Source organism: Anser anser, assembly GCF_964211835.1.
Source record: "Anser anser genome assembly, chromosome: 5".
NCBI classification, from domain to species: Eukaryota; Metazoa; Chordata; class Aves; order Anseriformes; family Anatidae; genus Anser; species Anser anser.
In genome coordinates this window covers 60827600-60854955 of record NC_139725.1, presented here as the reverse complement: position 1 = coordinate 60854955, position 27356 = coordinate 60827600, and the positions used below count along the sequence as shown (strand labels likewise).

Sequence of the window (27356 nt, the reverse complement as noted above, 5' to 3'; positions counted from 1 at the left end):
GTAACGCTGCAAGTTTTAATTCCCATTTCACAGGGCTGTAGCTGGGACTGTTACCATCTTCACTTTGCCAGGATGTAGGGGCTTTTTTTTGTTTTGTTTTAAAGGATCTTAATGAAATATTAGACTTCCTGCCCAACCAACCAACATTTTGTTTGGGTGGATAAGCTAAAATTTTTGGTCCTCAAGCCTTTATAGATCTATTGAGAGCTGGACTGGATTGCATTAGTGTTTTTAAGGTTGTCCTTGGCAGTCGTAGTGAAGTAGCTGTTCATTTTCAGTTGCACGGTATTAAAAAATAAATAAATAAAAATCTGGGGCCTAATTTACCCAGCTGTAAGCCAGTAAAAATATTAAAGTTGGGCCTTTTGCCACGGAAAAGGGTAGATTTACTTGTCGACTGCTGTCTACAGTCAAACTGCGTTTGTGAGAAAAGAAGCACAGAGCTTAACTTTGTCAAAAAGTATAATGCAGGGCTGGTCCATCAGCTTGGTGGCATCACGGTGCGCAGCCGTGTTTGGAAGGGAGCCTGCTGTGCCTGAAAAATGGAGGCTGGGAAGGCCAAAAGTGACACGTCTGCTCGCCGGAGGGTGTTCACAGCTGAAAAGCAACCTGAAAATGCCCAACCGCTGGGACAGGGAGTATCCCCAAACTGGTTGTGGCTGGGCTTCCAAGGTCACAAGCACCTACAGCGGCTGGAAAACGATGGGGCAGAATGAACGCACAGAGTGGCAAGGCAAGAAAGAGTTTTAAAAAAAAAAAAAAAATAATAATAATAATATGTTTATCTTTGCCCCTATGGGGAAACCTGAAGCCAGAAAGTACTGAAGAAAGTTGAGACACTTGAGGATGCAGATTCAGAGACCACTGAAATCCTAACACGAATCCTGTTTAGTTTGGTGGCACAGGCAGAACTGCATCTCACACAGAAAATGCTAGAGGTAGATGAACTTTTTTAAACAAATAAGCGACCTAATGGTGCTTTAGAAAATTCAAGGCTGTCTGGAATTGAGATTGTCTCCATTTTTATTGTTTCTTTGTCCTCCTGATGCCTGTAATTTTTATTATCTGATATCAGGCTTCTGAGACCAAATATTAATTAGCAGTTTAAACTTGGGCAGAGCCAGATTCGGCCTTCACCACCTGTTTGGATGGAGCACAGCTGTGAGGGACCTCCGGGGCGATGGGAGCCTTGGGGCCCTCTCAGCCCTAAGCCTTATCGCAAGTGAAACAGCTTGGGGGGGAGGAAGACGGCTTGTACCAGCAGAGTTCCCAGCCTTTGTCCCTTTGCACGTGCCCCCGTAAAGGTGAGTGCTGGCGCCTGGATCAGGCAGGAATCTGCCCTGCTGTCCATCTGACCGCCCGCGGCTCTGCTCCGGAGGCAGCCCAGCACCTTGCAGGACAACGTGCCTTAAACAGCGCCGTCGCATCGCCGTGTCTGCGTGCGAGAGTCTTCGGAGCAGGATTTGCAAGCAGCACTCGGTCTGTTCTTGGAGGTGCTTTGACACGCGCCTCGTTTTACTTCCCTGAGCCCCAACAGCCCCGGTTGTCCGCTCTGACCCTGCAGGTGGTGAAAGAGTTAAGAGCAGCTGGGTGGCTGTGGCGGCAAGGGGAGGCACTCGGTAAGGGGAGGCACGCGGTGCCCACCGGAAGAGTTCTGCTGAGTCCTGAGGCTGTTTGCAATTCCAAAACAAATACATCGATGCTGTGGGTTCCCAGCTGGTACGACTCTAACCCTATTCCATTGGGTGTCTGAAATACCTTAAACCATGCAAGGCTATTCATTTATATATATTTGTGTTTCTGTGTTTATATGAACTCATGCGCATTTCCTGTTGATGAATGCTTAACTAATGTGCTTTGGTCCCTGGTTTGGGGTTTTTGCAGGCAGCTGCATACAGCTGCCTGAGAGAGGCAGAAGAGCTGGGCACAATGTTAACCACTCCTGCTAAAGATTTTTAGTTTCCTCTTACTTTGGACTCGTATAAAGACAGGTTAAATCTAAAAGAGTTTGTAGTTTTCATTCCTTCTTCTTCATCATCCCCACTTCCATCATCTTTCTGTAAGAAAGAAGTTTTCCATCGTCCTTCCAAATTTGTGAGTTTTTGTTCACTTTGACCATGCTGTCGTTAGTTGTAAAGTATAGCAACCTTTCATGCTCTTGTCACCAATTTTGCAGATGAAAGTTTGGCCATTTATTACTGCTAAATAGTTCCCTCAAATGCGCAGGCTGCTATCATCTGAGCTTCTGGAGCCAGACTATTGCAAAGACACTGCCAACCTGGAGACTTCCAGTAATCTGGAGACTTTGAATTTTCATCTGGCAGCATAATTTATTGACTTTATTTTTTGGTAAGATGCAGTTTGTCTTCAAAACACCCAACAGAAAGAGCTTTTTGAATATTTAGATCTTAACCTCTTACCTTCTGCAAGACTTACCTTAGGTTGCAGCATAAACGTTGCTATTTCTTTCTTGGTAAACTGCTGTAATGGAGGAGACAGCTGGCAAGAAGGTTTCTAGCAAAGAGGAAGAAAAAGGGTGAATTCTTAAGGGATCATTGAGAACATTTGCTAGGATTTTTTTTTAATTAAAAAAACTAGCTTTATAAGTTGACTTATTTGCTCATTAGAATTTAAAAAAAAAAGACACTGTGTAGTCAATAAACTGATTCTGTGTCCTCCCACTGCTCTTCTATATGGATTTTGCATGTTTTGCAAATAAGGAAATTACGTTCAAAATGTTTTTAGAAACTTGTTTTCAGTTTCTCCTGGGGCTGTAAATTTTATTTTATTCTGTGCACTGCAGAAAAGTATTAACATCCATATGATGCTTTTTTTTTTTGCTGTTGTGTTGGAAGTTTGACAATGATGAAGAAAAATCTTTTTTTCCTTTTTTTCTCCGATACAAATGAGCGGTACTGTGTGTAGGGTTTTGTGTCCTTCGTGTCCCATCCCATTCTTATCCCCCCATTCATTTTTTCTTCTCTTTTTAATTTTTCACATTTTTTGAAAATTGCATGGCTTTCTAGGAGCAGTGTGTGTCGCACTAACTTGTAGACAGTATTTAACCTTCTGGCAGGGGGAGGGAGACTTCCTCAGTGTGATGGAGGTTCCCTTGCCTCCCGTGTCTGTGGGGTTTTGGCAAGGAAGTCCCGCGATGGTCCCGTGAACACCACCGGGCGCGCTGCATCCAGGTTGGTGATGATTTGCTCTTGGTGGCAAAGAGCACGGCAGGCGTGCAGCCCGTGAGGCCAGCCCGCGCCTGCCTGCACCTCTCAGATGGAAACGGGGCTTGAAAGGAAGAAGTGGAGAAGATGACCACGAGCACCCAAACCTGCAGTGCTGTCCTTGGAGAAAATTGGGGTCTGGGATCGTGGTCTTCTACCCATCCTGCAGGGAGGTTATACAGCTGCTGTGTGCTCTGTGATGACCGGTAGCCCTGTGTCTGCGCGATTTTTGTTGCTGCTCCCAATTACCCAAGTGTTTGGTGACACGCATCGGGAAGTCCCAGGCTTCTGGGTGAGGTTGAAGGGAACTTGATGAATGGGGGTTGTGTTCGGAGAGCTGGTCTGATTAAAGGCACTGCTGGCGCTTCTGCGGTCACCAGAAGCTGTTAGATCGGTGTCATTTGACTAAAGTGGGTAACGTCTTTTAGTCCTAATCAGTCCAAATCTGTTCAACTGCCCAAGCCATTGCAAGGCTGTTTGACCTACCACGGCTTTCCAGGGAGAGGAATCGTGTGGCTGAGAAAGACCGAGAGCACCGGGATGCTCAGGCACTCGCTGCCATTGCTTTACCTCAGGTTTTCCTAAAAGGAACTAAAGAAGGTCTGTCTTCTGTTTTTTTTCTCCCCCTTTTTTGTTTTTGCTAATGTTTTAGCTGAGCACACTGAATTTGTGTGGTTAGAGGTCTGGAATAGATAGGATTTTTCTTACTGCAAAACAGAAGAAATGAAAAATAAAACAAACTCCGTCATGCCAAGTAGTGAAAGAGCAAAACAGGATGGGGGTGGAAATGAGTTGCCTTTATCCTGTGAATAGCTTTGTTGATTTAAAAATATATGCTTGTTATGTAGTTTTGATTTCAAACAAACAAACAAAAAAACCCAAAGTTCAAAGTGATGTTTGTTTGAGGTCCTGAAAAATGTAAAGGCATTCTTGGGATTATTCGGACACATGTACAGCCAGCAGGAGCTGCCACAAAGCATTCTCACCGAGTGCTTACAGCTGTGGAAGAGCTGTGCACAAACTACTTAAAAACTTACTGTGAATCAAAAACCTGCGTATGTGATTAACATTGTGGGAAAAGATGGGTGAATTTCGTGTCTTAAAGTTTAGGAGCGGTCCTTGTAATCCAAATCCAAAGACCTCTTCAGCACAGCGCCAGTCCTGCTCACGCCATTCTCACAGCCTAGAGGTAGTTCACAGGTATGAGTTAAAATTTCTGTTAGCACTCAGCATAAAAATCCTCAGCCTTAACAGAGAGCTCTTGTGCAGACCTTGTAAACAAGTCAAGCCTGCTCTGTTTAAAATAAAATAATGTTTGCCTACTTAGCTTTGTCTGCAGAGATGCCTCCCGAATATATACATCTGCATATGACAGTTGAGTTTGCTCCAAAAATATCTGCTTTTCTGTAGGGAAGAATGGGACTTCCCTTTGATGTATCGACTTGTTTTCATCTCTAACCACATTGTTAGGAGCACCCAAGTTATTTAGTGTGTTGTTTAAGTATGATGCAAAAGTAAACGTCAGCGGCAAACACTAACGAGGGTAGGTAAAGTACCTTCTTTGTTAATTTAAAAGTTAAACCGAAGCAAAATGCCATTTTGAGAGTTCAGGTTAAGTTCTGATGGAAAATCGGAGCTCTGTAGGAAGTTTCTACATAGAATGAACGTTTTAGTCCACTGCGCTTGTTATAAGGAGCAACTGGATTGATCCATTTCTTTTTTCCCTAGTGTAGGACAGCTCAAGTCGTTTCAAATTTTGAGTTAAGATGAGGAGGCTGGATTTCATATCTGTTACAGCTTTGTTAGCATTTAATTTTTAGCCTTCATTTCAAGTGGAAAATTTCTGCATATTTCTTTGTTGTACAGTGTTGTAGTGTAATTCGAACCACATGTAGAGTTCTGGCACTTAATCCAGAAATGACTAGTGCAACTTCTTTGCTGTCAATCACTGTGGTATTTTTTTAAATGAGGAATAGTGAGGATGCTCTCCAAACTATTGAACCACTGCTGATCAGGTCTTTGGCTGGATTAGTTTTTGATAAAACCCTGTCAGTTTCTGTCTTGCATACAACATAGTAAAAGAACTGAGAATTGATTTTGAATGGGTGTCAGGAACACTGGGCTTTAAAAGTTGTAGCAGGTGATTTTTCATATCAGCTCACTTTGTGATTGGGGTATGCTGATATTTATTGAATCTTGGAAAAGGAGAAAAGCCACAAATGAAGGACTTATTTGGTCTGTCTTGGCCCATTGATTTTGAACACTGAATTCATTCTGCTCCTTTAAACAGAATATAGTTTCTCAATAAGCTCAGCAGTCAGAATCAAAAGATTGAGTAAGAGCAAGGAAAGCTTGTCTTGCTTTGGAGCGCACCGAGAAGGCTGCGCTCGTTCTTACAGGAATTCTCTTGGCTACCAAGGCATATGGTCTAAATTTCCCAGTGACTTCTGTTGCAGGGCCTGATCCTCTCTTCTTTGAAGTCAATAGAAAGATTTCTATTGGCTTCGATGACTTTTGAGTAAGACACTTAATGAATGAGAATTGGCAGGTAAGAAGTGAATTATTGCTTTACTGACACAATGCCATTTGCATATAGCCTGTTAAAGTGAATTCTTATTTGTTGATTATACCATAAGTAATTGAATAAAGACTTATGAATGGTGGTAATAGCACTCTGTGGGTACATTTTTTTTGAATAATGAATATGGATGAATGTGCTATCTGTTTCAAGAGAGGATGGAACAAGGAAATAGACCTGTGTCTATAATCTTAATTTGGTTTGATGTAGAAACGGCCTTGTATTGTTTTTGCATACTACAGAAATCCTGCAGGCTTCACCGTAAGATTTTGGAAGGATGCAAATTTAATACGGAGTAGGTAGATTAGCACTGATTTTTTTCCAGCCGAATGGAAATTGAGCAAAGGAGCACAGCCTATAGTAAGTCTGAGATCTTACTGTTTAAGAAATCAGCTTTCTGGCAAAAATGTCTATGAACATTTCAAACGACACCCTAAAGTATATGGTGTTTTGCATGGAGCTCTTCTGTCAAGGTCATTAGCAATTGAATATATTAAAAGTGGACTGCTTATGAAACGGAGAGTTTCACTTCCTGCCCGCCCACCTGTGGGTATAGTGTGGGTTCTGTAACTGTAAAAGGTCTCGGGAGGGTTATAAAAGCAGAGAATATGGAAAATATATAAAGAAACAAAGAAGGAAGCCTGCACACACCATGTCGTTTCTTATATTTAAAGTTGGCTGTAGTTGTATATGTACCACTAAATTAACCTCAAAAGCTGGCCATGACAGCAGAATGTCCATGGTGATTGTTTTTGTTGGCGTTTGGCTTCAAAATTAACTCATCGATCTAACATGAGTCTCTGTGCTCAGAACACTGGCCTGGTAATGTTTTTTTACTTTTTCATGCAATCATGGAAAAAATATGTTTCTGCTCGAAGCAGTTGTCAAACAAGCTTCTTTCATCGACAATCAGACACAGGGCAGCTGAGTAAGGCTGTTTAGTCTAGAATAAATACTCAAGAGATTACAAGGTCGCTGTAGGAAATGTAATTATACCATTTATTCCAGAATAGTCTTTTTGTAGTGTGGGGTTGCAGAATACTAAATCATGCTGTTTATTAAAGTACGTGTAATATTAAATATAAGTATCTCAGAGCCTTAATGTAAGGAAGAAATAATTGTCTGGCAAACTACTACAGGATTAACTAGCAAATATTTAAAATGGCTTCCAAAAAATCAGGATGGTAACCTTGGTTTTATTGCTGAAGGGTGGTAGGAGGCAAACCCGGAGCCCTCCCTGCAGGTGTAGAGGCAGTGCTGCAAAGCAGGCAGCTGAAACAGCGGCAGGCAAAGCTGTCTGATGATGGATTGCAATGCGGCAGGAGGCATCCTGCGAGTGTGTGGGCCAAATGCCCTGGTTTTTGCACTCTTGTGTCTCACCAAATCGACGTCTTTTTACTACTAGCCACTTAAACATACCTGGTGGTCTGTGATCTGTGATAGTTCTTATCTGAAAGCCTTCCTCTGCTTTCATCCTTCCCTTCATCCCCTACATTGGTATCACTTTTTATGTGTGGTTCTCCTGTGACTTCGTACGTCCGCAGACTTCACTCCTTCCCTGTTCTCCATCTGCTTAGAAAAGTAGATTTTTTTTGTGGAAGTTAAGGTTTAGATCTCCCAATGCTTCTTGGAAGTCGTGGTAAGTCTGAGGCCAGTAATTTTTGTGTTCTGTGCTCTTCTTTACTTTGCTTTTCCTTCTTTGCTTCTCCTGCCCTCCACTGTGTTGCCTTTTTGAATCTTTCTCTGACTCCTATGCGTTGGGAACAGTGCAGTTACTACAAGGAAAGTGATACATTTTGGACAGACAAGTAATTTTTCCTGCTTATCTCTCACTCCAACAACAGGACAGCCTCAGTGTCCTCAGCTTTTGTGGCTCTTCCCAGGCCAGAGCCTCAAAATGCTTTCGTGAAGCCCAGCGGTAGACAGCCTTCAGAGGGAGGAATGCCTAGGGATGAGGAGCAAGAAGAGCAAAGTCAGTCAAGTGATGGAGAGCATGGGAGGGCAGAGCTTGGAAGCTCATGGAGGACTGCTGGTGAGAGGAAGAGCTTGTCTTGATCGACATGCGAGAATCACTCCTGCTTTGTACGCCACCGTAAGGGACTGCAGAGATGTCATGTCAAGGAGTTGCTCTGGGGCAGCCTAGGCAAACACTGTCGAGCTTTCTGAAGGGCCTGTTTAGATAGCTTGATTTTTTAAATTAATGATTTGGTCTCAGATGTAATTGAACTACAAAGGCAAGGAGCATCCTGTTTTGAATTTTCCCTCCTAAGGCATTTGTAAAAATCCATTGAGTGGTAAAAATGCAAACATTTTTGTTTCAAGAGGGGTGAGTAATACATAATGGAAACAGTTGGACTGTGTGGGACAGCCAGCGAAACAGACCCCTAAAAGAGGAAAACAAAGCCAGAAATGATGCATCTTCTTGACTCTGATGCTGATAAACATAGCTGTAATGCAGCCTTCCACGTTCATGTACTAAATGGCTATAAAGATGATTAATTACAAGCTTCCTGAAATGGCAGAGAGAAACATGGGAGTGCCTTGCATAAAGCTTCAAACAGCTTTTCAAGCTGTTGCTTGTGATTCTTCTTTAACCCCCTTCAGATAGCTTTGTTCAGCTTTATTCCTAGCGGGTGGTGTTTCTCACAGCGATCACAAGTCAACAATGTTTAAAGTTTGTCTGAAGAGCGCGAAGTGGTTGGAGTGAGGGATGTCCTCCCAGAGGAGGATGCCATTTGCCAAATTCAGTAATCTCATTCATAAATTCGATTCTATGTATGTAACTGATTTCACACCCGATATGATGGAAGGCAAGATTTTTAAGGGCTGGGCTGGTAGGCTGTGTTTGCTTCTTAGAAACAACCCTGATGATCCCCAGAGTAGACCGCACCAGAGGAACGTTTTGGAAAAGTGGAACTGGAGGACTTTCCTGAGAGTTAATGGTATCTGACCACATCTATTCACTTCTTTATTTTTTTCTGGTTGCCTTCAAAAAAATAGTTTAAGCCAAGTCTTACAAACCTATCTGAAATGGGGGACACATTTTGTATCACCCTCCATCAGTTTTTGCGTCCGTTCACTGATTTCGGTCACAATGCAGCAGCAGAAATTTCGGGGCTGTAAGTCTGTAGGTGCTGCGTGAAAAGGAATGGTTGGGTCTGGAGGGGGACCCTAAAAAGTGCCTTGGCTGACAAAAAGGCTGCACGCTAAGCTTAGAACCTATTGAACGCCAGAGGAGCTGCATGGGAGTGAGACACCTCCTAAATGTCCTGCCTGCTGAAGAAAAGCTTCAGTCCGAGCTTGCAAGCACCCACAAGACCAAGCTGTCGGAAGCCAGGCCAAATTAGTTGTGTATGGCACTACTTAAAAAGAGAGAAGAGGAAAACTGAAGCTCTTTGGATCTTTGAAATTGGAAGCTGTCCAAGGACAGGTAGAAGGTTATTAGCTCAGGCATGTTTTGTATGTAGAGACTTGAGTGTGTTGGGGGCAAAGGGACAGAAGAGAGGCACCCAGGGCTTTGAAAAACCACCCACCCAAACACAGACCTCACAGCTGTTCGTAGCTTCGTGTGTCCCAGAGACCTTTTATTCATCACAGACACTAATGATATGAGGTGCTTTGAATTCAGAGTCTCTTAAAAGCCAGTGTTTGCAGGATGGGCATCTCATCATTGGGATCTCTAAATATTAGTCGTTTCTAAGCATCTGCTTTCGTTTCAAATCAGTATTACATTAAATGAATGAGATGTTGCTGGGTTACTCGACACCCACTCGTATGCAGTGTTTTGCAGAAAGCTCACCGGCGATGCCAAAGCTGGCTTGTGGTGCAGTTACAGCGCTTTGCCTTGGCCAGCAAACCCCACACCACAGCCAGTGAAGGTGTCTGCTGCCATCCCGGGGCATTCAGCAGCACCCACTCGAGCTGAAAAAGAAAGGGTTGACCCCCCGAGTGCACGGCAATCTTTCTGAAGATTGGTGGCACTAAACATACACTACAGAAGTGATCATTAACTCAGCATTTTTGAAAATATGCCTTTTCTTTTTCTCTCTAGGGTTATGTGTTTTGTGTCATGCTCTGTGGCTTTGATTTTTGTTTACTTTTTTGTTTTTTTTTTTGGAGTGGGGCTACTTGCAGTGGGTTGAGGAAAGTACCCGCAATTAAGTCGGTTGGCTGCAGTTTATATATACACATTTAGGGACTGATTTTCATCATCTTGTTTTTAAAAGCTTTGGTAATGGTAAGCTGAAAACTGTTCTAGGTAAACAAACCGTGTTGTGCCAGGCTTCCAGAAAGAGCTGAGTAGTTCGCTTCTCGCTCTTCAAAACTGAGGTATTCGTGTTAGGCCATGTTTGTAATAACGAAACAGCGGCTTGAACATAATCATGCTTCACAGATGAACTATTGCTCAGGCTTCAAGGCAACGCCACCATATTTTTGTTTCTTTGCCTAACTGGTATTAAATGTAAAAACATAAATCCTTTCCAGTGAGAGGAGAAGGGGAGATGGTTTTCATTTGGCATAATTTCCTGTGAGACGTAGTTCTAAACAAGGCCCATATTTACACAAGACAATACAGTTTTACATGTACTAGTATATCCAGCACACTTTAAAATTGTTTAGCCAGCCCTGGGTATTAAATACCTTCACAATAAATGTGTTTAATAAAAGTAGATGAAGTTTGAAATAATTTTTGAATAATTTTACAGTAGAAACACCAGTTAAATCAACCCCATTGCAGTAATAAATGTCACAAAAACAATTAATTATACTTGCTTGCCACTGCAAAATCAATTGTGTAACTGTTCTTTTAAAACTGACTTTTACATTACTAAATCCTAAACACTACACTTCTGTAACTTGTCAGAATCAGGTTTTGGTTAATAGATATTTTCAGTGATGTAATGGGAACTTCTGGCATGGAGTCAGAATATAATGGACTGTGATTAATGTTTTAATAAGCACTTTTCTTCTACTTATGATGCAGCAGTGAAATGGTTTCCTGCTTAGATTGATAGAACAGCAGGTGTGCGTACTTTTTTTCCTTCAAGAAAGAATAAGTTTTTCAATTCTTCGCCTTGAAAATATTTAATGTTTTTCCTAGAGTCAAACGCCGCTGATTTGGGTTTTTCAGTTTGTTTATTTTAAAGCCAGCTATTGCTGATATTTGTCTTTTGGAAGTGGAGGGTGCCTTGGAAACCTTTTCAGTGCTTAAAATAATTGCTTTGCAAAAGAGGAAGCTCATTAGTTTAAAAAATAGTTTTGATATATTGATATTTTCTTCACTGAATGGATTTATTTAGAAATAGTGTTAGAGTAATTCAAAAGCGTGTGAGAACAAAGTATGGTGTTGAAAATATTAGCAGGTTAGATTTATTATTTCAGTTGATGTAATACGCTTGCTACATTCTTGGTTACTTTTGCACTGGAATGAGTTGTGTTTTTCTGTATTTTAAATATTTCTGGAAAAAAAATTTAAAAAGTCTATTTTAGGCATTCTTTTTAATGACCCAGCAGTTCAGATTTGTTTGCCTGGATAGGGTGTTGTGCTCAGGGATCCAATATGCAGCTGTCCTGGTGGAGAGGTGGTGCTGCCCCTAAGATGCTGCGTCGGGTGAGCACGTCCTCTGGGCTCTTCTTGATGTCAGGGGGTGGTTGCTCACTTCTGTCTGCTCTTCCCGTTTGTAATTACCTCCTGTTGGAAACGAAGTAGTCTCGGTTCTTTCCTTCTCCTCTGCCCTTGCAGGTAGCTGCTGACACAACGGACAGCTCTTTGAGAGGCATAGAGCAGCTAACTAGGATTTATGTTAGCTGCGCAAAGGGCAGCCACGTCGGGCTGCCTCTGCTGACAGCCCTGAACCCCTTCTGTCCTAAATCACAGCGTGGCTGCGGCTTGCAAGGTGAGCAGGGTCGTGGGCAGCGTGTCGTGGTGTCAGGCTGGCAGGCAGGGATGCTCGTTCCTTGCTCCTTGCCTCCTGACTCCTCTCCCATCTTCCAGAGTGCAGATGTTCGGGCAGGCAGCTCTGGGGCTGGGCTGCAGAGAGCTGTGCAGGGGTGTGCTAGGGGAAAAGGGCCACTGACTTTCCCTCCTGGGAACGGGGCTGAGAAACGCTCACAGCAGGGAGAGAGGCTGGATGGTAGCCACGAACGTGAGGAGTCAGGAGCCTCTTTGGAGATCTTCAGAAGCCATCTGGGCATGGCCCTGGGCAGGCAGCGCTGGGTGGCCCTGCTTGAGCAGCATGGGTCGAGCGGGCAGCCTCCAGAGCTGCCTTCCAACGTGAGCCATTCTGTGAACTCTGTGGAAAGAGGAGGTCCCATCTCTTGGGTATTGCTGGCATTGGTCACTTAGGCACCACTCCAGGCACCTCTGCTCCCGTTTCAAAATAGTAAGTGAGCCTTTCTGGAGGGATAGAAGTGGAGCTGTGGTCCTGAGTCTAGTGCGGTGGCTCTTCTCTTTGCTCTGCAGTCTGTTAACATTAATTGAGACTCGTAAGAGGTAGTTTCTCCATCTCTTCATTCTTTCCCCCCACAGACATGGGAATCTTACCGATCCCTCAATTCTCAGAAGCATCAACCTGTGCTTTAATTTTTCTATCAGCTTTGGAAAAAATGTGGATATTACTATATTCATATTTTTGTACTTACTGGGAATTTCCCAAAGAACCTCTTTTCCTTGGTTTTATGCCAGCTCTGTGTACGGGGGTATCATCTGCCTTGCGCAGAGTATTTCTATTTCCTTTATTTGCTACCCCTGTGTTTTAGTTCTCCCTTAAAACGATTCAGAAGGTGAGTGCTGGCTGCTATCTTTATTCCCTGACGCTTTTCCAGAATTCATGAGGAAATGCTTGTGCATAAAGCCAAAAAAAATCTACACCTCTTCTCCCCTTCCTGTCGTTAGAAGGTTCCCTGTCTCCTCCTCCTCTTTTCACATCGAGGCCGTGATCGATTGGGCAGACTTCATTGCTCTGTGGTCGCTGATTCTGTTAGTTGTCAAAAAGTATTCCAGAAATGAGAGAGAAGGGGAGATCTGGACTCTGAGGCCATCTCAAAACTTGGAAACATAAAGGCTCTGCTGTTCCAGACTCTTCAGTGCGCAGTTAATTTTGGAATGAAAAGTCCTGCTGATACCGAGCCTGCAAGCAAATCTGAAATAGGGAAAGAAAATCTTGCGCCCCCCCCCCCCTTTTTTTTTTATTCCATGATGTAGGTGCATCCTGTTCATGTGTTCCCTAGCACGGCTTTGTGTCCGGTGTCAAAACAGCGTTTTGAAAAATTTGCACTGAACTTGCTCGTGTGCTGAGGGTGAGAGGTTTAAAAATAAGCGTGTGAATAAAAGTCTGACACGGGTCTGGCAGAGGGCATTTGTAGTGGCGGTGGGAGCAGTTAGGCCTGCAGAAGCGTTCCTGCCCTTGGGCAGTAAGTGTCTGGATCCTGCTTGCTTCTGCATGGCAGCAGAGAGGGTGAGCAGTGTGAACAGGAGGAGTGCTCCCAGGTGCTTTCATGCGGTCGAGCAGTAGGCACCACGTGGCTCAGGGGTGTCTGCAAGCGGAGCAAGTGGATGCGGGTGCCTGAATGGCAGTCCCTGCGTAGCGAAGCAGTGCAGTAATGCTGCAGGCTGATCATCAGGGTAAGAGGCCGGCCAAGTTACCAGGGACGGGGCTTTTCTGGGAGCTGTTGCTAGTTGACTTTCCTGCATTTCAAAACAGAAATGCTGAAAAACCATCTGGAGCTATCTGGTAAGATCAACTGCCCGTATGTACTGTGGTAACAGGATTTACAGGCTGTTTGCCCTGAGATTTTTAGATCAGAATCTGTCCCTAAGAAGAAAATCAGTGGCTCTTAATGCTATTTTTATCCCCCTAGAAAAATAATTTGTGAATGAGGGTAGCAAGTATGTGGAGATGCCAGTACTATTTCGTACCTTCCTCGTGCACGTGCACACCTCTTGTTTCAGTGGGAGCGATGAGGGGCTATGGTAATGCAAATGGCATTTTTACAGCAGAGGCTCTGGTGCAGACCTCAGGAGAGGCAGCTGGTTTCACCCCCGTTGCTGTCTTTGAAAGCGTGAGAAGGCTACTGTAAGCAGCAGCAAGAGTAATAGAATCACTAAGGTTGGAAAAGCCCTCCAGGATCACCTGGTCCAGCCACCCCCCTACCACCAATGTCACCACTAAACCATGTCCCTAAGCACCAGGCCCAACCTCTCCTCGAACATCCCCAGGGACGGTGACGCCACCACCTCCCTGGGCAACCCGTCCCAACGCCTGACTGCTCTTGCTGAGCAGAAATGTCTCCTCATTTCCAACCTGAACCTCCCCTGGCACAACCTGAGGCCGTTCCCTCTGGTCCTGTCACCAGTTACCTGTGAGAAGAGGCCGACCCCCAGCTCCCCACACCTCCCTTTCAGGTAGCTGCAGAGAGCAATGAGGTCTGCCCTGAGCCTCCTCTTCCCCAGCCCAAACCCCCCCAGCTCCCTCAGCCGCCCCTCACAGGACTTGTGTCCCAGGCCCTTCACCAGCTTCGTAGCCCTTCTCTAGACATGCCCCAGGGCCTCCATGCCCTTCTTGTTGTGAGGGCCCAAAACTGAACACAGTGCTCGAGGTGCGGTCAAATCTTCACCAAAATCTCGGGCAGTTACACCTCTGAGCTCCTTAGGGACCTTGGTGCTTTGGTTCGTTATCTGTGAAATGGGAAGGGATGTCTGCTTTGAAATGCCACCGTTCGGCACAGGGAAGTGAGTGCTCGGTCCAGAAGAGGGGACCACATAAGCTGGAATGGCTGGGTGGAGGTGATAACAGGCTACTGGTGTTTTCGAAGAATAGCACATCCTGTATTTTGGCCTGCTTTGAAGGATGGTTATTTGCGACAAACCCCAGAGTTTTGTTGATTCGTGACTTATATTTTGTTTTTATTCAGCATTTTTTGCCCTTTCTGAGGGCTCCAGCAGCTGAAACAGCACAGTCTTGCCACACAGCAGTTTCAGCTGAGTCTGGTGTTTGAAATGGCAACACTGCTAAATGTTTGTGACTTGTTTTTAAAACAGCGTTTGAGCTGCCAGTTTCCTTAAGAAAGCAAAAACAGTATGTAAAGCAAGAAATACAAATAAAGGAGAGGCTTTAAAATACTTTTGATGTTTGAAACAAAACAAAAAAACAAACAAGCTAAACAAAAAGGGTTTAGAAGACACGCTAAATTTAGTGCTTTAAGTAATGAGAAAATGTCATCTAAATAAGTATGTGTACACCTATCTTCCCTTCACCTTCTTTCCTCCCCCCCTTTTCCCATCCCGCATCCGAATTAATAGTTTACATTTTCTTTTAATGAACTGTTTCTAAAAATGTTGCTTTTCCTCTGGCAAAGGGCTTGGGTGCTCCCAATGGAATAGCTACCACATGCTGGGGGGGAACGAGAGCCCCCCAAAACTCTCCACTTCCTTGCAAAGTGCTGAAGAAACTGCAGTGGCACTGTTGGTTTCCCTCAAGAAGAGGGTGATGAAGAACGACTGCCCTGGAGGCATGCTCTGTGCACCCAGAAAAGCTGTAATTCCTGCTGGAATTATTCGTGTGCATGCGTGTGTGCGTATATGTACATCTGTATATCATTTTACATTTACAAAATAACTCGTTGCTATTATTGCTGTTGCGTTATTAGGTGTTCCTGTAGGCATGTCAGCGCATTGGCTGTTTTAGCAGCTACAGATTAAGATAGGTGTTTTGCCCCAGAAGACAGAAGGTAGTGCTCAGACAAATTACTACAGAAAAACGGTTTGAACACTGAATAGATGAAGGTGACATTTTCTGGGGCAGCTAGTTGAATGAGGAGTCTGTCTTGCCAGTTTTAATGAAATTTAGGCCCTAACTTGATTTGAAAAACATACTAGCTAAGGATAATAAGAGCAGAGGAGGAAAGGTGTTAGTATAAAAGGATGTATCAACGCATGGGGCACAGCAGCAAAGGCACAGTAGGTAGAATAGATGGAACATGCGGGAAGGGGAATCAGATCTGTTCCTATCACAATTCCTATATAGCCTTTGTTAAATCAGGTAGGCTAAAATCCTCAAAGGCAGCTAAGTACCAAATACCTTTGGAGTTTGGCTTCAGTCCTAACGTAAATCCTCCTTTCTCCACCCCCCATTCCCCTGCTTGGCGCTATTTTGTGTACATACCCACTTCCCAGGCTGCAGAAGTAACTGGAGCTCGTGTTTTCTAAGTTGGCCACTGTCATCTCTGTTGTTTCCATTATTAATTCATTTATGTAGTGCTATATCTTATGTGACCTATGTTCTTTGCTCCTGGCTGCATGACCTTTGCTATTAAGCTGTCTGTAGTAGGAAGAAGTCAGTGTTGGTAAGTGCTACGGATTAGTCTGAATAATTTATCTGTTTTGCCAGCCCCCTCAGATTTTGTGACAGCTGCAGGCTTTACAAGCAGTGATTTTTATATCTTCTTTCAAATTGTAGATGAAAGTTGTTGAGTATCACTGAGATAAAATGAGATCCCTGCAGGGAAAATAGCTCATCAGATAACAAATGCCCATTTATACTTATTTTTTGTGATCTATCAATGCAAACTGTGCTTAAATATACTTGAGTGTAGCACCTATGAAATAATTCTGAATATGGCACTTTCAGAAAAAAACAAAAGCGGACCTGTTTTTGTTACAAACCTACATGTGAACTTCGTCTTTCCTTTTCATTGAGGTGAGTCACCGAGAGATGTGTTGGATCTTGGGAGGAAGAAATTTGAGACCAGCGTTGGCTAAACAAATGTGTTGTAGGGCAGCGTGGAACAGATTCACCAGCAGTGCATTACATGGACAGGGCACGCAGCGGGAGCTTTTGCACTCTGGTGGGGTTAAGGGACAATAACTCAGGTGTGAAAAAATAACTAAATCAGGAAGAAGACATAGCAGTCCTATTGAAATCTTACTAAATATTTTTTTTCTTGGAAAAGAAAAAAGAATATTTTTTTGCAAAAGTGAGGAATTTGCATAGATACAGGTTTAAACCCTCCTGCAAGGAGTTACAAGGAAATAGTCTAAAAGCGCACTCATGGTAAAGTGTGGGGCTGTGTTCGAGACAGCTTCCAGGGCAGCTTGGACTTGCCTGAGCTCCTGCATATGTTGGAATAACGCAGAGGTGGTCTGGCAGAGCCAGCTCCGCTGTGTTTTTTTGTTCTTCTGTGGCTCCAGCTAACAGAACCTATGCAGTACGAGAAATTCTTCGTCACGGGTGGGATCGAGTGCCAGCATCACATTAGTCTACAGCAGGTTTGTGCGCCAAACTATTACTTAAGTCTTTGAAAACCTCCATAGCAGTCATGTGGCAGATAATGCAGTACTTCTATGTAGCTGCTTTAAGTGAACTTACTAGCGGGCTTGTCCTCCTGATGAGGGAAATCAATGCGGTCCTTTGCTCTCTTCCCTTAAACCATGTTAGCAAGCTGTCAGATGCGATGGTCTGCGCTACCTCGACCCACTTGCTAGAAGTTATTAGCTTTCTTTTGCTAGTAAACTGACTTTATTCAATCTCTTTTTTTGTTGCACCAGAACTTCAGAGGGGTTTTGGTGAGTAGAATACAGCTTTTAATTTCAGAATAGAGGTGTGCTCAAAGAAAAGTGACCATTTTTCTCTGGTGAGGCGCTCTTCTGCTTTGGGACTTCAGAACCACAACACGCGGGTCCACAGAGCCCCTGATGCTGTTCCCAGTTATATATCCAGTGAGAGCTCCCAGTTGCTGCTGGGGAGAGCTCAAGTACTGGTCCAGTTGCTTTTAACAGCCCATTCTCAGTGGAAATTCATTTCCTCGTAAGTTTTTTCAACACTTGTATTTACCTACCATGCTGCCATCTATTCATTTGTGTTTTAACTGAAGAAATGCAGTAAGCACACTGTATGTGTGTCCTTCCCCTGCTCTGCTGCCTTTAATTAGGAGGTTATGACAAACGCAAACATTAAATTGGGGCTAATGGGAAATGAGTCTGGACTTGAGGAATAGTGACCATAAAATATGATGAGATCTGGTACTTGGTTTAAGAATGCCAAAGGGTGGTATGACCAGTAATCTAATGACGTTGCGTTGTACGGTGCTGCATAAAGCACCAATATTTTATGTGTTCTTTTTTTTTAAAAAGAAGCTTGGTGTACCATCCAGTGCCTATTCATGTAAAAGCACGGATATACCTGTTTATGGCTGCATGTCAAAGCAGTGAGCCACACTTTTTCTTATATTCCTCCTTATAAGAAGTTGTTTTTATGTCCTAATAATATGAGAAATTAAGCACTTTGAGAGCACGAAGTAGGGAAATCACCTTATTTAAAATTACTTAATTTAATTTTATACAGATGTTTATGATGATTGAAGACTAAATGATTTTCATAATGAAATAGCAAATTGCATTAAAAAGTTAAAATGATCTCAAGTACAAAGATGCATTTTAATATTCTAGGGGAATGTACCATACTAATATAATAACCACTTGCAAAAGTCTTGCAGCTTTTTGAGTTAATGTAGCCGTGGAACTTCCCTTTAAAGCACAGCAATTTCTTTAAAACCTGTTTGATCTTTCAAGTAGGTGTAGAAGCTTGTGTCAGGCGCTAAAAAGATAGCAGATTCGGCTCTGACAGATTATACAAATACAGTGAAGGTAATTGACTTAGCCAGGGGAGAAAATTCTTCCTCCCAATTATGTCAAATGCCAGACAGCCTTTCAGAGGTGGGGAGAGAAACATGCCTTAAGGACAATACTGACATAGTGCTTTTCCAGTAGGTGCTTTTTGTGCTTTTTATTTACTTATTTTTGAATTTAAGCTTTCAGGGATAAAATAATAAAATGAGCTAGCTCAACTGCATCTTTGTTTTGGGGTTCTCTGGCTTCGTGTACCCCTTGCCCATCTGTGGTCCTCTAGGATTTTCTGTCTCCGTGTGAAGATACAAACTTCCAGGACAGCGTGAGGCAATGAAGTCCTGGACTTCTTGTTTTTCTTTTGGTTTTAGTTGGTCTTCTGCTTCTTTGACTTCACATTGGTATGATTTAAACCCCTTCAGAGGCTACAGATTTCTGTCACATTCTGAGCTTTTAGTGTTTGAAAGGCAAAGGAGAGAGGACTGGGCGGCTTATTTTGCTCTTTAATCCCTGCTCAGGACTATAGTTTGTCTCATATATGAAACTGCAGTTTTTCTGTTCCAGCACCACATGATTCTTTAACAGAAGTTTCCTGTCCATGGAGGAGGAGCCAGAAAGGCTGCCATGGTAGGGGTTATTGTATGAGGGATAAAACTCAATTCTCTCCACTCTGACACCTTTTCCTCCCTCAGTTCAGTTTTTGAGGGAGGAAACCTGTGGCAGGTTTTACCATTGCAACTCACAATAAGTGGTGTTGCCCAGAAATGATGAAGCCAATCAAAAGGGATCGATGAAGGTAACTTTTTATTCTAGATTACCTCCTTCTGAGATTGCCGTGTGTGACAGATAATGGTGATGCACGCTTTTATATACAAACACGTGGCGCATCCAAAAATATATCTGCAGTGCAATTAAAAAGGTCTGTGCCTCTGTGATATAAAGCTCGTGTGTAGTCAGACTGGGTGACCAGACTGCATTCCCTCTCTCCAGTTAGTACTACAGGTGGCTGCATGTTGCAGCAGAACAAAGATAAAACTGTTGCAGGAATTGAAGTTCTTACAGGCTAGGAAGATACGTGACTGTCTGCTTTGTTTTAGGTTTCTGTCCACTGGGTGGATTTCCTTCTGACTGCGTGAGCCCCTGAAGTCATCAGGGCTGAGGGTGGTTGCATTTATTAAAGTTGCTAGGTGATCAGCATTTTTCTGAGTATGCTGGTAAATCTGTTTATATTTTATAAGGTTGTTTTTTTTTTCATACTAGACACTATATGGTGATTAAAGGGTGTGTGGCAGAACAGTCCATACTGCAAACTGCCTAGAAGTGGAGGATGCCATCTTTAAAAAGAAAGAAATTAAATAAGACGTAAAAGTAACAAGCTGCTCAAACTGGCTCCTTTTTTCTTTCTGCGCTTGACTCTCTTCTTGCTAACTGTGGCAATACTATCACAGCTTTTCATTGTTTTGGTTTCTCCTGTCAGTGTAACGGTTCCAGCCCTTTCAGTGGCAAGGATCTCCATTCACTCTGTGGATTCCAACTTTTTACTCATCCTTGCATCTGGTTTTCTTGCCTTAAAAGTACAGGTATTTTCAGATTGACACAATATTGATCGCAGCTGCATTTGTTTAAATTTGAGGTTAGTTTACACAAGTCAGCGATGAAATTTAATGTGGCACTCTTTTGGACATCAGGCATTCATTATCTTTAAAATAATTTTTTGAGAACTTTATTCTGCCACTAAATGTGTTTTTATTAAAACAAGCCCCTTAGTATGCATAATTTACATTTGAAATAATGGTAAGTTTATTTTTTCACATTTCTTGGAATGTGCTTTCACTTTAGCTAAACAACATTCTATTTAGGGCATAATTTTAAGAATTTTTCTAATTATGACAGTAAATGTTGTAACATTATAATTATGCCATAAGCATTCAATATTTTTCCATCATAAACTGGCTGTAATCCCAGTTCTGGAATACAGCTTTCTCGCTGCTCTCGTCTCAAGTGAAGGTGAAATTTTGTCCACAGAAATGATTCGATAATAAAGTCCATCATTTGGGTTAGTTAGGTATCAAAGCAGTTCAAAAAGAAAAGTTTATTTTTGCCTCTGAAGTCATAGTTTTTTTATTTTTTTAAAGAAAATTTGCTTTAAGAATTATGTAAGCCAGCAGACATTTGTTTAGAAATAGACTTGTTCTTGTCTCCATTAAAGTAGCACTCTCATTTAAGTCTCTTAAATGGGGACTAATGAAACCAACACAATATATAAATGTTAACGTACCTGTTGTGGTGTGGATTTCAAAACAGGACCTAGAGGCGTACCCCAGGGGACATACCAGCGCCCACATGGCTTAGCCTCTCCAGTGCTGCCTGGCCGATGGGAGCGAGCGTGCCTGCAGCAAGTTTGCAGGTGATGTGAAATTCAGGGGAGTAGCTCATCACCAGGAGGTTGTGCTGCCCTTCAAAGGGACCTCGCCAGGCTGGGGAAATGGGCCAGCAGCCATCTCGTGAAGTTCAGCCAAGGGAAATGCAAAGTCCTGCATCTGGGGAGGAACAACAGCTTTGCAGAGAAGACCATGGGGCACACCAAGCTGACGTGAGCTGGCAACGTGTCCTTGTGGGCAAGAAGGCCAGCAGCCTCCTGGATTGAGTTGGGCAGAGTAGGATGAGGAAGGTGGTCCTTCCCTTCAAGAGGGACATGGAAGCACTGGAGCAATCAAGGACTTAGGGCACGATGAGGAGAGGCACCATATGAGGAGAGATTAAGAGGAGCTGGGCCTGTTTATCCTGGAGAAGAGAAGGCTCAAGGGGATCTTGTGTGTAAATACCTGGCGGAGGGCAGGGAGTAAAGGGGGGACAGTCAGATTCTTCTCAGTGGTGCCCAGTGAGAGAAGAGGCAATGGGAACAAACTGAAATACCCAAATACAGGGAATACCATTAAAAGAAAAGAGAAACATTTTTATTGCGAGGAGATCAAATGTTAGAACAGGTTGCCCAGAGAAGCTGTGGAGTCTTCTGCCGTGGAGATCTTCCAAACCTGACTGGACGCAGCCCTGAACAAGCTGCTCAAGCCGACCCTGCCCTGAGCAGGGCCTGAAGGGTTTCCAGGTGGGCCTTCCAGTCCCAGTGCTTCCCTGCTGTGGTGACCCTTATGGCCATCTGTTCTGATTGTGCACAATGATAGCATGAAATCTCAGCATCAAGATAAGTAAAATATCTCTATTTAAAAAAAAAGAGAATATTTCTGTCACATCAGGGACTTCAAAGCTGGAATCTACCAGGAAGTGTCTGTCAGCAGAAAAGCTGCATCTTCTTAGTTACTTTTTGCAGAGGACTCTGTGGTTGTCCATGGAAGAAGTCCGCAAGTTTCTAAAGTGGTATTTTAGATGCTATGAGGCTTGAGTCGCCATCAGGTGTGGCCTTGCTGACGTGAAGCCGGTGGAGTTGTGCTGATGTACAGCATGATGAGTAATACAGCTGAGTCAACCTGAGGTGTCAGAGATAATACAGTTTTGATTTGGCTTTCTGTTCGTTTACCACACGGTCAGTTTTTCACTCTCTCTACTGAGTTTGGACATTCCAGGAAGAAAAAAAGTGCTGAACTAAAACAGATACATCTGCTTGTAAAATGGGAATAAAATGTCCTGTTGGTGTCCCTGGAGCTGTCAGGCTCCCGTGTGCTCCCTTCTCTGCTCCTGGACAGGGACTGCTGGGGTGGAAGGAGCACTGGCGTCACCCAGTACAGCTCTTCTTGTCTGAAGCACCTTTCTGTGGTTCATGTTCCAGGTACAGTACTGAACTTGGATAATGCATACCAGGCAGTTAATCCAGTTGTACAGTCTGTAGCAAAGTAAATGGTGTTTGGCTCTTTGTAGAAGAAGCAAGAGTTCGTTGTGCCTTTGATCGATACAAAGTGCTCTGACGTGATGAGATCACGTTGGTGAAGCACTGACTGGTCTTTCCTTGAATTTTGTATTCAACTTGATATAAAAGGAAGGAAAACCAGAATTGAATATTTGATTATTGTGATAGTGAATTTCAGTCAACAATTAGCTTGTTCTTCAAAGATCCTTAATGGGACTTGGTATTGCAATGAGATGTTGATGAATTACTTCATTAGTTTTCACTGAAAATTGATGTCTGTCAGCTTTTCAGTATGGGGCAAGTTTTGCTTTCCAGATCAGCGATGTCGACCACTGGCTTCCTTTTCAAAACTAATTCTCTTTATTGGTGTATTTGCCCACGTGTCTTGATTACCCTTCCAGTTACTACTTAAGAAGATGTGGGAAGGAGAAGAATACTTGTTCCCTGAAGGTTGCTCTAAAACGGTCGTTGCTTGTACGATCCTCGATGAATGAAGTATTTCCATACACCATAAAACTTTATCTCAAAGAAAGACTTGAGAAGTTAAAATAATGGTAAATATTCTGTAGACTAACTCTTGCAAGGGCTAAATAGCCTGGCCTTGATCCAGGAAGGCACTTAACAATGTGCTTAACTTTAAGCGCATTGAATATTCTTACTGGCATGAGTGAAAAATCAATGAGACTGCTCACATGCTTAAAATAAGACATGTGCTTAAGTGTCTTTCTGGATCTCAGCCAGAGCATTCGGCATGCAAGATGTGCTGAACTCTAATTGTGGGCAAAAGCTAGTAGTGTTTCATTTTGCTTGTCTTGTGTGTTTCTGAAGAATTCATTGATATTGTCTGTGTTTATTTTAATTGGCCTCCATTTCCCATCTAAGCCCTACCAACTCCAAAGCACCGGGAGTAAAATAGATGTGCAACTTAGGGTTGTCAAACAGCTTGTCAGGGATAGTACTTAGACTGTATATATTGCTATAGAGCAGGAACTGAACTTCAGAAAAGCTGGGAAAAGATGAGGTGAAACATGATTGTTTTCTTTGGTAGCCAAGGTTTTAATATAGAAAGAAAATGAAGAGGAGAGAAGAGAAGGGCTGGTGACACATCGCACCTTTTCAGTTAACATAGTTGCTTCTTAGGAAACATTAAAGAATGCAGACAGATGCATTAATAATCTGCTGGCAGTGGCTGTAGCCTTGGCAAGTAGGCTTTCCTACCTACTATTGATTTTTCTGACTCTCAGACAGCAATTTGCAATGGGTGGCTTGATCCTTTACCCTCGGAATGGGCAGTCAGATGAGTCGTCACAGCCAAAACAATTTTTACTTTCTAACCAACCCCTCCCGTTTCTTCAACAGCATCTTTTACTGCTTAGATGACAATTTCCACTGCTGACAACTGCGAATGATAAAATACGCTATATTTAAACACAAAGAGCCTCCATGTCTAGAGGTGCAGAACAACCTACCGCAACGCTACCGAGCTCTTCAGGGGCACCAGCTACGCTTGCCGAACCCGCTCCTCAAGCGCTGTAAACCTGGGAAGTTACTGGTTGGCAAATGTAAAAGCAGTGGAGCCACAGTGATCTGGAACAAATCTTTGCTGTCAACTCTAACTTTTCTAACATTTTTCCCCCACCTCTTTTTTGTTTTAAACATCTAGACATTGCCCGCCTTCCATTTTGCCTTGCTGTGTTCACAGCTTCCTCCTCATACTGACGTTTGCTTTCTTTTCTATCCGGGTTGCCAGAGCCCACGGTAAATTCTCCTTCATGTACTGCCTTTGAGTTGTGATTGCTGATGCTTCTTCACCTGTCTTTTTTTTTTTTTTTAGTAGAAATTTAACTTTTTGTTTCCGTATTTTAATTTGATTTAGACTAGAAGAGAGAGAAACTTAGAGTAGATGAAAAGAAAGTGGCCAGAACAGAAGAAAATCAAGCATAAGCATTTTTCAAAGGGACAAATACATAAAAATAGAAGAAACCAGTTACACCATGGAAGATTATATGTAATTACAGAAGTATCTCCTGAAAATGTTTCTCCATGAATGAGCAACTGCTGTTTTTAGGAGAGCCCCTTTGCAGTGAGTCTTGAGCAGTTTGAATGGATTTTGTAGGTTGTTGGTTTTCTTTCAGCTGCAGAAGTGTATTTTGCTATGCACTAAGTTTGGTTTCAAGTTATCTTTCAAGGTAATTAGCCATATAGTTTTATTGTCTGGTTGTCCTTGTGGCCGTTTGTCCTTAAACTGTGAATTCTTCTTTTACTTAAATTAAAGCTTGTCTGTCGTGTACAGAATTTCACCTGAATTGAGTAAGATGTGATTCAAGCTTCAAGTTCAGAAAGTGTTTTCAGCTTCAGGGATAGCCAGCAATCTTTTAAATGGTGAAGTGATATACAGTAAAGATGTCAGAGCCATAATTAGAACTGAAGGAGTGGATGGAAAACAGTATCTTTTTTAGCTGTTTTGTTTTCAACTGTTTTTCCCTTGGCTTTTCTAAAATCTGCTATCAAGCTTAAGCCTAGGTCTGAGTGTATGTGCTTGCAGGTGTCTACAATGTGACAGAGCCTTCTGCCACCTAGTGTTAATGTGAGTTCTTTCCTCAGTAGGGTATCACTAGATTATTTATTAAATACCATTATTTATTAATGATAATCCCCCCCACAATTACTAAGCACTCCCTGCAAACATTTAGCGATGCAGTTTCTGCACCAGAGGGTTTTGAAATCAATCCGATCACCATGCACAACTTCTTTTGATATGTTTATGGGCGATGCAGTTCGCAAGGTAGGTCAAACTGTTACACAAATAATCCACGGAGAATTTCAGTAACTTTGAATGTCACTCCTGTGTAACAACTGCGCTAGCACTTTTCTCCCCCAGGTGAAGCTAATGGGTTCTGCCTAACTCAGCACACTCCTGCTTTGATGTCCGTGCTCCTGCTGGTTCAGGAAATTGTATTAGACTGAAAATAGCAGCAGAGAATAAAAAATAATTCAACAGAAATTATATAAAATAAAGAACAGTTTCGTTTAGACACTTAACTCATTGTCTTTTCAGAAGAGTAAAATGAAAATCTCCCATCATCACAGCTCTTTCCCCTCTAGAAATTCCACCAGGGCACAATAAAGAAGGACAATAAAATCCAGAGAATTACAGCCAGATTTCACAATTGAAATGTCAAACTTAAAATGGAAAAATAGGCTTAATGAAGTTTTATATTTAAGCCAAAGAATAATGGCTCCTACCCTATGTTGACAGATAGAAAGAAACTGCTTAGGATTGAAGGAGTGTGGGTTTATTTTTTTTCGCCTTCGCTCCCCTGCAGAAATCTTCCCAAGAGAACAGAGCAGCTCCTTCCCCTTCTCCCCTCCACCTCTGTGAGCTGTGTTTGAGTGCTCTGTGATCCAGGCTGGGGCTAGGTGCTTCCTTTGCAGGTTGTCGTTGCAGGGAGCTCAGCCAAAAGGGTGCACATGCCTTAGGCAGATGCATCCAATTCTTAGCCCAGCCATAGTTCGGAGGATAGGCCCTCACTCCTAGCTCCTGCTCTCCTCTTTTCTCTCTCCCACATCTTCCAGGCCTTCCTGAGGAGCAAATGCCAGCATGGCAGGGAGCTGTAAACTTGATCCTCGCCATCAGTTTGAAATTCTGACCCGATCACAGCAAAGAGAACAAGAAGCAGAGGGTCTCATGCAGTGGAGCACCAGTCAGCTGCGATACCAGGCGGGCTCTTCTTTCTCACCTTGTTTTGACCTGAATGGTCTCAACTTCTTTAAATAGTGTCATTCAAAGTACAGTCTGTTTGCTTTTGACATCTATGCTTTTTAAATACTGCCTAAAGAAAATAACTTTGGGTTCTCCTTTAGCTTGTTCTATGCTTGTAGTTCCTCATTCAAGATAATTATTAGGTTTGGCTGCTTACTTATCTGATCAGTATCAGAGGTTAGAAAAACGTCTAGAAATTCTTGTGCATCTTGTGCTGTTTTGTTTCTGAGTCATATTAAGCTGGAAATACCATGCAACATGAATTCACTGCTGCTCTGTCAGAGCGGAGGATGCCGCATCGCAGCGAAAACAGAACAAACCAGCTGACCCAGGGAGGCAATATTTTCAAAGCTGAGGTTATACACGTTTTTGTCTTTGCTCAGATGATGATTTTTTTTTTTTTCCCATCAGAAGTGATCTGGGAGCAAATCCTGTGGCTGGGGTAAATGCATTTCCTGTGCTGTTTTCATGCACTCCATCTCTTATGTTGTTGGGGGGGAAAAGGTGATGTTTCTTACCTGCTGAAGCCCAGACTCCCCTTTCCTATACTGGATCAGTGTCCTGCAGCACCGTTTCAGGACGGGTTGGTGTGGAGGAGGCAAACAGGAGGGAGGGCTCAGGGGCGGGGAGGCTGCTGGCCCCTGCTGCTCTCCAGCTTGCTTCCTTCCCTCCTCTCTTGCAAAGCTGGCACCTGTGTCACCCAGCGGCTCTGTCCTGCTCTGCTGGGACTTGGGCAGTCCTTCAGCCTGAAAAGGGGCTCTAGCAGTGTGCCGGCCGGTCCGTTTTCCAATCCTTGGTAAAAACTTGTCCCTTCTGCCTGTGGCAGGCTGTCCTTTGCACTGGGGCAGAGCCACGGCTGTCTTTGCAGCCTGTTGCTACAGAACCACGCAGACAGCAAAAGGCACCAAAAGGCGAGGAAAAAAGTTTCCCTGCAGCCCCATCCTCTTTCTGGAGGTGTTCCTGACTGAGCCCTCTGTTTGGAAAGGGCTCCGTCTGCTTCATAGCTGCATAATTTGCATGGGGCTGGTTCGGGAGGAATCTCTTTCATGTCACTTACTCAAAGCCCCAGTTCATCAATATGGATCGCTCGTCAGGCACGGGGGGGATTTATGGCACGCGGTGGGGTGTGAGGAAGTCAGAGAAAAAGGCAGAGAGGGAGGAACAGCGGGGAGTTTTGATCCTAAAAGGAGAACTCCTTGTGTCCAGAAAGAACTTTCTTTCAGAATAAAAGCTGTGTTCTCTGTCCTTGCCTGCAGAAGAGCTGCCAGGAGGTGAACCCAGGGAGGTGGCCGTGGGGAAGACACGGT

The 27356-nt window shown here is 43.2% G+C and overlaps 1 protein-coding gene and 1 long non-coding RNA gene across 3 annotated transcripts in view; both read left to right on the top strand.

Annotated features, from left to right (window-relative positions):
- The window catches only part of MNAT1 (MNAT1 component of CDK activating kinase), a 124264-nt gene that overhangs the window by 86127 nt on the left and 10781 nt on the right, over positions 1-27356 (top strand). The gene's annotated exons all lie outside the window — the stretch shown is intronic.
- On the top strand, positions 3-26993 carry LOC310900151. Its single transcript, XR_014584875.1, has 2 exons — positions 3-11699; positions 25863-26993. It is a non-coding gene; the product is annotated as an uncharacterized lncRNA (long non-coding RNA).